The sequence below is a fragment of the Rhinopithecus bieti genome, unplaced genomic scaffold (genome assembly GCF_001698545.2).
Source record: "Rhinopithecus bieti isolate Rb0 unplaced genomic scaffold, ASM169854v2 scaffold_47952, whole genome shotgun sequence".
NCBI classification, from domain to species: Eukaryota; Metazoa; Chordata; class Mammalia; order Primates; family Cercopithecidae; genus Rhinopithecus; species Rhinopithecus bieti.
In genome coordinates this window covers 1,240,163-1,252,361 of record NW_016820098.1, presented here as the reverse complement: position 1 = coordinate 1,252,361, position 12,199 = coordinate 1,240,163, and the positions used below count along the sequence as shown (strand labels likewise).

At 45.6% G+C, this 12,199-nt stretch overlaps 1 protein-coding gene across 2 annotated transcripts in view; it reads right to left on the bottom strand.

Moving 5' to 3' along the window:
* The window catches only part of NCALD (neurocalcin delta), a 476,133-nt gene extending 464,199 nt beyond the window's left edge, over positions 1 to 11,934 (bottom strand). For both annotated transcript variants that reach the window (XR_001882851.1, XR_001882849.1), the window contains exon 1: positions 11,837 to 11,934. The gene's annotated coding sequence lies outside the window, so the exon portion shown is untranslated. The remainder of the gene's footprint in view (positions 1 to 11,836) is intronic.
* Positions 11,935 to 12,199: the final 265 nt, after the last annotated feature.

The window sequence follows — 12,199 nt, the reverse complement described above, 5'->3', positions numbered from 1 at the left end:
AAGGGATGTACTTTTTCCACCAGAGAACTACAGATTGCCTCCACATTATTTTTTTATAACAAAAATATCCCTTGCCTAAGCTTGTTTTAGACAAACTGTGATAAAAACAACTGTTATCAACTAACCAAACAAATTGGCTATCAATACACATTTAGCTATTGTAAATGAAGAAGATACTGAGTGACTACATCAGGTTTCAAAAAAGTTATCCAGTCCCCAAATTAGAGCTTCAGGAAGGAAGCTGCTATAGTTTAAATATGGTTGTTTGTCTCCACCAAATCTGATGGTGAAATGGGATCCCCATTGTTGGAGGTGGTACCTAATGGAAGGTGCTTGGGTTGTAGGGGTGGGTATGTCACGAATAGATTAATGCCCTCCCTGGGTGGAGGAGGGAGGGAAGTGAGTTCTCACTCTATGAGTTAGTGGAGAGCTGATTAAGAGCCTGACACCTCCCCCTCCCCTTCCTTCCTTTCTGGCCATGTGATCTCTGCACCTGCCAGCTCCTCTTCACTTTCCATCATGAATGGAAGCAGCCTGAGGCTCTCACCAGATGCCCAATCTTGAATTTTTACAGACATCAGAATTTTGAGCCAAATAAACCTTTTTTCTTTATAAATTCCCCAGTCTCGCTTATTCCATTATAGCAATGCAAAATGGACTAAGACAGAAGCTATGCATGCCCTTCAGACAATGGAAACAGAAAAAAATAAACCAATTAAGTGGTCTAGGGGAGGAAAAAGAAAGGTATAGACAGGCCTAAAAATAGTTTCCACCTTATCTCTGTTTCAATAATAGCAGATTAGCACATATTCTCTTGGAAATGTCACCCAGGCAACCAGAAATACAAAGACAAAGATGTTCCAAAAAACACATGTATGTAAATCTATTTTTGCCATCTTTTGAGCATAAATGATCACTATTGCAAGAAAGACAATAATTAGGGGATTATCTGTTTTAAAAGTAGACACAGAAGAAAGTTTACCCTCGTGTAAAGTAGGGTAACAAAGTATAAAGGTAGGTCTCTATCTGGTAAGAGGCCTTGACCCATTGCCTCAAATTCAGGCCAACAATCTATTAGGAATATTAAACATATTTTCCCTATGTTTTCAAATCTCATGTTTTATCTCATAAACCAAAGGCAGACGAATACAAAATACGGTAGGCTGGCAAATTTTAAAACGTATTTTGAAAACTGCTTAAAAATAACTGCTTTAAAAACCACTTAAGGCCAGGCGCAGTGGCTCAAGGCTGTAATCCCAGCACTTTGGGAGGCCGAGATGGGCGGATCACGAGGTCAGGAGATCGAGACCATCCTGGCTAACACCGTGAAACCCCGTCTCTACTAAAAAATACAAAAAACTAGCCGGGCGAGGTGGCGGGCGCCTGTAGTCCCAGCTACTCGGGAGGCTGAGGCAGAAGAATGGCGCAAACCCGGGAGGCGGAGCTTGCAGTGAGCTGAGATCTGGCCACTGCACTCCAGTCCGGGCGATAGAGCGAGACTCCGTCTCAAAAAAAAAAAAAAAAAAAAAAACTTAAGTAGAGTAACTGTGTTTCTTTACCTGGATTGTCTAGGACAGTCCCCATTTGTGCCTGCTGTTTTGCTGTAATTACTCGAAAGCCCTCCCCTTTCGCTCTCAAAAATGTCCCGATGTGAACAATAAATTATGTAGTCGTCTTATATTTAGCCAAGAAATATTTCTTGGCCAGTTATGATGTGCTACCTACTGGGTTGGGCACTTAGATTTGTTTTTTAAAAGGTATATAAGACAATAACAATTTCAGAACAATCTAATTGAAAAGATAGAAATAACACCCGAACAACCGTGAATCAATGAAAACTTGATAATCATTGGTGTAGTCTAGGCCGTCAGTGCCTGAGTTCAGATCTGAGAAAAGTAGCGAGTGTATCCCCTAGAGGGGGTCACTCCATGGAACTAAAGCTAAAAGCAACGATGCTTCTTGAGTACTTCCTGTGTGCCCGGCACTATGATAAGCACGATGCCGGTGTGATCTCGCTTCATGCTCGAAACAGCCCTGTAAGTGAAGGGCTGTCATTCGCTCATCTTATGGATGAGATGACTTCCCCAAAGTCAGGCCAGAGAATTCAAATGTCTAGCTCTCAAGCATATGTTCCCCACCACTGTAGATGTGGATGTGCTGCTGCCTTCTGATCGCCCGTCTCTACCAGGAGCCAGCCCGGCAGAGTCACCTGTTATCACAGCCATCAGCTTCTCTCTTTCCACCCTGCAGCAGAGTAAGGTGTGGCCAAACTCTGGCCAAGGGTTACCAAATCAGGTAAAGCCCAACCAGAAAACTAAAGAGGCTGCTCTTGAATCCTACAGAGGAGTCCTACTGAAGAGGCTATTGAGAAGAAAGTCACACAGGGGTTCAGGAAAGCAATGAAGGGTAATGCCGGACTCTAAGGCTAGTAATAGCAGGAAGCCATGACCACCCTAGACCTGAAGGCATAAGGGGAGGAAGTGGCTGAAGGAACCTAAAGAGGGTGGTGATATGGAGAGGACAGCTGACAGGCGCTGTGGTCTTTAGCACACACACACCAAGCTGCAGGTTGCTACCCAGTGGAGGGATAGGTGAATAAATACCCTACCTCACTCTCCTCCCATCCTCCCATCTCCTGCTGATTTCTGGCCAAATTACACCAGAAGTCAGAAGACAAGATGGCCATTGACACCAGTGGTAAAGATCTCCTCTTGGGGCACAGAGCCAGGTAGAGAAGGGAGCCAGGGACATGGAAGGACCAACAGGAGATAGCCAGGCTGCTTACTGCCCTTGCCCTACAGAAGAGCTGTGCACCAACCAAGGCAGAGGAAACTGGCTTGGTCACTCTTTGGGAATTAAGGTGCCAGGTAGGCAAAAGGATACCATCCTCAGCATATATATAAAGCCAGGGCCAGTTTCATGGGCATGTGACCTGTGCCATCACACCGGCCCCATGCTCAGCAGGGCCCCATGCTGCCATTAATCCTCCACTAGCACTATCTTGAAATTCTTAATTTTTTTAAACAAAGTTCCCACATTTTGATTTTGCTCTGAGCCCCACAAACTATGTAGCTGGTCCCCTGCAGGGCAAACCTTTTCTTCAGGTAGGGAGACTAAATTCTGTAAGTATCACAGTATTCCGATACACTGTTCAAAACAAAAGGATCCAAAGTTAATATTAACCAGAGTAACAATGATACAGTAGGTTAGGTAACATGAAGGGGCATTTTTACCTTTTTTTCTTTCCTTCCTCTCTTTTGAAGTCAAACTGTAAAGCAGCTGAGAAACCAAAATTAGCTGCCCCCTAGAGAGAAACAGACCTTAATTACAACTGCCTCTCCATAGCACAGACTGAATGGATTTTGGCTCTTCCCCAGTTAATGCGATCAATGCAGACAATAAAACAGAATAATTGATGCCCTGGAGAGGACTTTTCTGATACACCTCATTTGATGGGCTACAGTCACCGAATTCTCCAGGCCATTGCCAAAGCTACTCTTTAACTTGCCTTATGTGCCCGATGTACACAGGCCCTACTTTGGGGCTCACTGTTGAAAATACATAAGTAAAAGACCCACCGATGGGCCAATGGCATTCACAAACAATATTTGTAGTGGATGCTTCCTGAAGCATGGGCTTAGAAATGAGTCTCTACTGCTTCTGCTTCCCTTTCCTGAAAGGCTCCAGCATCCTTAGCCTTCCTCTGAGGAATTATATTTCTGAAAGAATCTGGGAAAGCCCCAGGTGAGAAACCCGAACAGGACCAGTGGCAGCTCCTTTTCCCATTCATTTCCTTCAATGCCATCCAGCAAAACGAAGCCCAGAAACCGTTTAGCTGAGACAGGGATCAAACTGACTTTTGACAGCCTCTTTCACTCACTCCTTTATTTCAGAAGTAAAGGATGGTAGATTTTAAGTGTTTGTTTATTTTGTTGTTTAAAGTTAGAATAAAATTTCAAATGATCAAATCAAAAGTATTTAGAAAACCTCTACTGTGTCTAGGAATCTAGAATCCTGGCAGTAAATCAAAGCTAGGGGCACCGTCATAGAGTCAGAGAATCAATAGTTGCCGTGTATACTAACTACTGAGTTCTGTCATGGGGTGAATGGTGGCAACCCCCAAAAAGAGGTATGTCCAAGTGTCCAAGACTTTTTTTTATTTTTGTGGGGTGTTGTTGTTTTGAGATAAGGTCTCGCTCTGTCACGCAGGCTGGAGTGCAGTGGTGTCAGCATGGCTCCCTGCTGCCTCCACCTCCTGGGCCCAAGAGATTCTCCTACCTCAGCCTCCTGAGTAGCTGGAACCACAGGTACATGCCAAGAGACCTAATTTTTTTTTTCTTTTCTTTTTTTTTTTTTTTTTTTTTTTTTTTGTAGAGATGGGGTCTCACCTTGCTGGCCAGGCTGGTCTCAAATTTCTGGACTCAAGCAATCCTCCTGCCTCAGCCTCCCACAGTGCTGGGATTACAGACATGAGCCACCAGGCCTGGCCATAACCAAGCTTTAACCCCTGGAACCAGTGAATACAACCTTATTTGAAAAAAGGGTCTTTGCAGATGTAATAAAGGATCTTGAAATAAAATCATTCTGGATCACACAGGTGGGTTCTAAATCCAGTGACAAATGTCTTTATAAAAGATGCGCAGAGGAGAGACACACAGAGAAGAGCAGGAAGCAATGTGACATGGAGCACAGCTCAAGTGATGCAACCTCATGCCCAAGAATGCTGCAGCTACCAGAAGCTAAAAGAGGCAAAGGATGAAGCCTCCCCTAGAACCCCTGGAGGAAGCATGGCATCTTGGCCTCAGACTTCTAGCCTCCAGAGCTGTGAGAGAATAAATATCTGTTGCCACCATTTTGTGGTCATTTGTTTCAGCGGCCACAGGAAACAAATATAAGTTCACAGCCCCATCTCTCACCTATGGCCTCAGCTTCACAATCTCCAGCCAGGGACTATATGAAGCCTTCCAAAGGAGCCCATTCTGTGTTCACGGTGGGCCTAGTTCCGGCCCCAGATGAGTCTAATCCCTTTCCCTCAGTGCAGTGCTTTCATGTATGTGAAGAAAAGAATATAAAAGTCCCACAGAGCGATTCCAGGCCAGAGAGTCCCAGCTACTGTCCTCAGCATCTGCCAGCTCATGAGAAATCCCCTTAACTTGTACCTGTCAGGGCAGCACAGAGGGAACAAGCCTCTCCCTTCTTTGAATAGTATTCTCTTATTGTAGCCCAAGGTCTCACTAATGTTTAAACAGCCAGGTGACACTGTCAACTCTGTTGGCACTTTCAACTCAAAAAACAAAAAAAAAAACAAAAAAACCCCACAACTTGCATCTTTTTCATGTGTAGCAAATGTGATTCAAGGACAGATTGTCACTCCCATAAAGTATATGGAAAATATTCTTTTTATCTAAATATAATAAATCAAGTATGAAATATGCCTGTTAAGTACATTATTTTGTAAAAGTGGGGATCTGAGCAGGTACCTGCACCACCTATTGACAGCCAAGCCAAGCTTGTACACATCAGATTATTTCCAGAGTCAAAACACACAGGTTGGGGAAAACGTACCTTCCAGATCCAGCTGCATATACAGAAGAAATGTGCTGATTTCTGATTATTTATCAGTCTTCAGATTTCAGGTCCATAAACCTGCACTAGCTCCCAATGTTGGTAAATCACTCAACCTCTCAAGGCCTCGGTTCAGTTACCTGTAAATTGGGGATAACTAGAACACTATTTTGTGTTGGCTGCTATGGACTACAAGATAGTCCCATAACAACAGGCCTTCTTGAGGTCTGGCTCTGGCTACTTTGGCCAACTGGGTGGCACCGGCACCAGATCAGAGAATGGAAGAGAGTGGTTAGGGTCTTATTCACCCAGATGCCTCCCCACCAGGCCATGATGGGCAGTAGTCATATTCCTCAATGCGTGAAAGCTTCCATGCATTGCTGGCCACTTCTGGTGGGTTCCCTGATCTTACCCACACCTTTGTAAATAGTCCCTTCATTAACTTTCCTTAGTTACTCCCTTTTGAGCAGTTCATCTGCCCCCTTAAGGGATGTTGGAGGAGGAATCTTTCATAGGATTTATCAGAATTAATCAATACTTGAATCACCTTTAGGCATTTGCTATCATGAGTGCTATTATTAGCAACAGTAGTCTACTTCTCTGAGGAATCCTGGGCCATGAGATCTCTCAATGCTGTATTTATGTTTCCTCCCCAAGTTCAAAACCATTTACTAGAGATAGACATAATATTTTCAGTGGTACAGATGTGGGGAAAACTATTATGTTCTCTCATCTAAATAATTAAAGTAACTTCTCTTCTCCCCACCCCCTCCCTCTCTAATGTCCAAACCTTCTGATCATGCCATTATCACAGGCAACACATATCCAATGGTTCCCCTAGAATGAAGTTTAAACTCTACCACTATTTCTCACAATTCTATTCCAACCTACCTTCAAAAATGTGTTCAACATTTCACACCTACTAGTATGGCTATTATATTAAAAGAAAACACAGAAAATAACAAGTGTTGATGGAATCCTTGTGCGTTGCTTGTGGGTATGTTAAATGGTACCACCATGGAAAACAACGGATGTTCCTCCAAAACTTAAACACAGAATTGCCATGTAACTCAGCAATTCCATTTCTGGGCATATACCCAGAAGAACTGAAAACAGGGAATTGAACATATCACTGTACACCCATATTCACAGCAGTGTTTTCATAATAGCCAAAAGATGGAAGCAACCCAAATGTCCATCAACAGATACATGGATAAACAAAGTGTGGTACATATGTACAATGGAACATTATTCACCCTGAAAAGGAAAGCAATTCTGCCCATCTTACAACTTGGATGACCTCTGGTGACATTATGGTAAGTGAAGTAGGCCAGTCACAAAAAAGACAAATACCATTTATATGAAGTACCTAGAGTAGTCAATTCATAGAGACAGAAAGTAGAATAGTGGTTGCCAGAGGTTGAAAGGTAGGAGGAAATAGGAAGTTAGTATTTAATGGAAACAGACTTTCAGCTGGACAGGATGAGGAAGTTCTGGAGATGGATGGTAATGATGGTTGTACAATAATGTGAATGTACTTAACGCCACTGAACTGTACACTTAAGAATGGTTAAAATAGTAAATTTTATGTTGTGTATATTTAACCACAGTTTTTTAAAAGGTTGTATTCAAGAAATATTCATTGCTTGCCTACGGCACAAAGCACTGTACTAGGGCTGCCTCAGGAAACAAAAATGCAAGACCACCATCCCAAGGAAGGGAAATCACCTCCTGCACATTCCCCCACCTGCTCCAGATTCTAGTCAATCCCTTCCCTAATTATGTCTTGCACTTTCACGTTAGAATATAAATTCCTAAAGACAGGGGACTAGATCTTATTCAGCCTATATCTCTACAACCTAACAGAATGCTGAGCATGTAGAAACTGCTCAAGAATATTAATCAAATAGTTGAGTAAAAATCCAGGCAGAGATGCCATGTCATTTTTCTCATGTATTCTAGCCAGTCAGAACTTAAAATTTCTTGAAGTTATATAGCTATATTTGCAGGAATAGAGAGGTTAGAGCTTCACATAAGCTCACTAAACTCACTTTAAATATTCTGCTCACAAGTAATTCTACTAAGTGCATAAACTGTGGATATCAGATGAGAACTCCACTACTTACTGACCATGTGACTTTGAGCAAATTATTGCGTGCTGCTAAGGCTGTTTCTCTTATCTACGAAGAGGGAATGCTAACAGTCCTATAGAGAACATCTGCTGCTTTGCAATCCAAAATCCAGGGGCTCATCTCTTGGTGAGAGTATAACAATTTTCTGCTGGAGAAACACCCCTGCTCCCATTTCTCTGCCTATCTCTATGGATGAAACGTGTGACATGTAACCAAGCCCAAGCCTAGTAACATGTGGCACCCTGGTCACAGGAAGAGACACAGGACCCAATCAGTGCTGACAAGCCAAAGTAAGTCATTGTGAGCAATGCTGAGATGAAGACTTCCACTTTCTGGCTGGATTTAAAGCCCAGACTATGTAAGGTCTGGAGCTCTTCCAGCCATCCTACAATGAGATGGGGCTTCAGTGAGATGGTACTAAAAATGGTGCCAACTCCATGAAAGCAAACTGAGAAAAATAGAGAAATGAGGTCCTGCTAACAATGTTTGAGGCCTGAATCAGGCCGTACTTGAAAAGTCTTCCCCTGGACTGAGGAGTTATCAGAGCCAAAATAACATTCCTTTTTTGCTAAAACAGTTTGAATGTTGGGGTTCCTGACACAACAGAATTGAGTCCTAAGTAAAATATCTTCTGAAAAATTATCATAAAGATTAAATGAGTTATCCCATGTAAACCAGGGCCACATAGTACACACTCAATAAATGGCAATATTAAGTGCAGTGATTATTCATTGTTGTGGTAGAAAGCTCCTGCCTTCTAAGGACTTTTAACTCATGTGCTCTATCCCTGATTTCTGTCTTCATTATCCACAAATGATATTATCTAGGCTAGGAATGGTGAAGACTATTTCCTAATCCCATTCCCTAGCAGACAGACATCACTAGCTGACCACAGCACCCTTTCTTGCTGAGCCCGGACCCAGCCTTGGATTCCTATTGGACCCAGCTTTCCAGGCAGCCACTACCAACCAGATGACATGCAAAATGAAACCAATGTGTCTCAGTTTCACTGCAATAGTTGGCAAAGTGTTTCTATGAAGAACTAAGTAGTAAGTATTTTAGACATGGTCTCTATCACATGTTCTTCTCTGTGTTTTGTTGTATTTTGTTTTCGTTTACAACCCTTTAAAAATATAAAGCTCATTCTTCGCTCTCTTGCTTGTACAAAAATTCCGGCTCTAGAGCTTTAAAACCAGACTCTGGGGCTGCCTCAGGGAAGCAGCAGCTCTTACCTTCCTGTGCAACTTCCTGGGACCCCAGGAGTTGGAGAGCTTAGAGTGGGTGCCTGAGTCAGAAAAGCACCCTCTGAACATACTGCATAGTCCGAAAAGTAACAGAATAGCTTTGATGACTGGAGGTTTCCTGTTATCATACCAATACCAGGTGATCTGAAATTCACACTGGGAGGGACGCTGTAATTCAAGGAAAAGCTGTAAAACCCATGTGTGTTATGAAGTTCACCTCTGCCTCCAGAACCAATTCACCGCACAACCCTTTAAAAAAAATTAGACCTCCATCCCCTACAGCCACGTCTGAGATGCTTGACCTTTTTATGAAGGAAGCAAGGAAAGAGAAGGGTTCAGATCATTATGTTTCTTCATTGTTAGTCTGCCCCTCACCATTAAAAGGACACACCTCGAGGGCAAGGATCAGATCAGTTTCAAGACACTATGCCACATTTCTTTTGACCAACTCTTGATTCCTTAGTATTTCCCAAGGTTTTTTGTTGTAGAGTGTTAGATATAAAGCTTGGTTTGGTCCTCCTCTCTCTTATTCTCTGTGCTTGATTCTGGCTTTAGTGAAAAGGACTGGATTGTGTTTGACTGGTGTTTGTTTATTCATTCAACAAACATGTACTACAATCAGAATCCATCTCTTAAGGCACTTGCAGGTAGGAAGACAGATACATAGATAATGGTGCAGAATGATGCAAGAGCTATATCCAGGGTAGCATGGCAGCATGAAGCAGAGGCACCTCTGGGAGAGGGAGTGCCATGCAGCCTGCTGGAAGGCAGTGTGGCAGCAGCTGAGCTGCAAAGAATGCATGGGAGTTGACCAGACAAGGAAGGTTGGGGAGATGATAGATGCTGAGACTCAGTGGCATGGGCAGAGGCCACATGGGGTAGGGGGGAGGCTTGGGAGATGAAGTTAATGAGGAAAGAAGGGTGGGACCGGGAAAGTGCCTGGAGTCTGAATTCTATCCTGAAAACCACAGAAAACCTCTAAAGGAAATGAAGCAGAATGACTGGCTTAGATTTTTGTTTTCAAAATGAGTGTCCACAGTTTGGAGAATGGACTGGAGTAAGATGGTCCTGATTGGGAGCAACAAGCTCAAAAGCAATTGGAACAATTCAAGCAAGAAGTGCTGAGAATATGAACTAAGTCAGTGATAGCAGGAACTAAGAGAAGAGGGCATATAGCAACAACAACAAAAATAATAAGAGCTCACATTTATGCAGCACTTACAATAAGGCATGATGCTTAGTGTTTTCTGGGTATTAACTCATTTTATCTTCACAGTAACCCTGAGATAGTTTTGTTATCTATTATCAACCTCATGCCTCAGATCAGAAAACTCAGTAGAGGTTAAGTAAGGACCCCAAGATCCAGGAGCTATTGATGAATGAGCCACAGCTTAAATCCGGCTGTCTGGCTGCAGAGCCCACACTCCTAATGTCCATATTGGCAACTCTCCTAGTACAGTTACAGACAGAGGGTCTTAAGGACTGGACACTGAATGGTTGAGACAGGGGAGACTTCAGGACAATTTCCAGACATCTGACTTGGGTAGGTAACCATGTGAATTTCAGTTTTTCGAGCCTCCTCCCCTGAAGCTCCTCCCCAGATCTGTCCTTGCCCCGCTAGGGCAAATACCCATACTCCCACCATCACACCACACCCCCTCTCCTTTGCAGTCTTTGCATCACGGCCTTTGGCCATAAAATACAGGGATCTCCCAATTGGAGTGAAAAACTTCACAGGCATTTCCAATCAGGTCTGAGAAACCCCTGACAGCAAACTCCGCTCTTGGTAATACAGTGGCTTAGGTTTATTATTTTCAAATCAGCCAGAACTGGGAAAACTTTGAGCGAGCTTGTGTGGTTTCCTTCTGAGAGAGTGAGACCTTGGCAGCCTACTTCTGTGTTTCACGGTAGCTGCCCTACGGAACAGAACATAGACCTTCTTGCGAGGCTAGCGTGTAAGCACAGAAGCACACACAGCCGCCTCGCCTGCAGCCTCCGACAGACCGGCAGGAAGAAACTAACCCTGGCAGGAGCTCTGCAGAGAGCCAAATGGCATTCTTTCTCCATGCACAAAAGTTAAAGCAAGCATCTGCAGCATTAGAAAAAAAAAAAAAAAACTTGTGTATTTCCTGCGGACAGGGAGACCTCCTGCCCCTCCCAGGCTGATACAACCCACTTTGCACATCCTGCTTCTCTGGGAGCTAAAAATAAATCGGTATGCACTGAAAAACACTCAAACACATCTCCCCAGCACACCCTTCCCGAGTCCTCGAGGGCAAGGGACACGAATCTTTCAGGTCTTGAGTCCGAAACGCAGACTGTTTCCTCGTCCAGGTTCAACCAGCGCCTTTCGGCCTCTCCCTCGACCCCCTCCCCAGACGCCCACGCCCCGCACCCGCCTCCTGCGGCCTTTCCCGGCAGACTCCGCAGGCCCGGGATCCAGCGGATGTCCCGGACCCCCGCCCCGGACTCCGGGGCGGGATGCTCCAGATGTCCCCGGGCCGCCAGGCTCACCAACGCCCCCTTCCGCCCAGCGCGCCCCTTCCCGCCCCATCCCGCCGGCCCCACGCGTCTCTGCGCGGCCCTCTGCAAAGTTGCTCTCTCCTTTTCCGCCGCCCACCCTCGGGGTCTGTGATTTTGTTTTGTTTTCCCTCAGAGGCACTGGGGGAATGACAGAGGAATTGACAGGGTGAACTGCACCCAGGAGGGAGCTGCTGGAACCAGGTTCCCAGGACCGAGCGCTCCTCGAACCCACCCCTGCGCCCGCGGCGCCCGGAACGCATGGGTCCCCACAGCAGCCACTCCCGGCGCCGCCGCCCCCGGCACACCCGCCCCGGCTGCAACTCTGACTCCGCTCTGGCTCCCGAGAAGCGGAGGGAAGGCGCTGCGACTCACCGCCTCGGCCGCTCCCGGCGTCTGTGTCGCTTCGAGCGAGGCGGCGGCAGCAGCGGCAGCGCCTTCCCTCAGCCCGCCTCCCCCTGGACAGCACCGTCGCCAGCCGCGCCCCCCTCCCCAGCCTGGCTCGCCGCCTCCCTCCTCTTGGCCGCAGACCCCCTCTCCACTGCAGCCCTGCAGGCAGCCTCTGCGGGGTGGGCTTGACCGCGGGGATGCAAGGGGGCCAAGATGAGGCGCGGGATTTGCAGGTGCAGTGGACGCCCCCGCCTTGCCCTGGTACAGCCACCAGGCGTGTCCCCACTGTGCCCCATAGTCCTAGCTCACCGCCCAGGCCTCTAGCCAGCCTGCACTGCTACTTTCCGA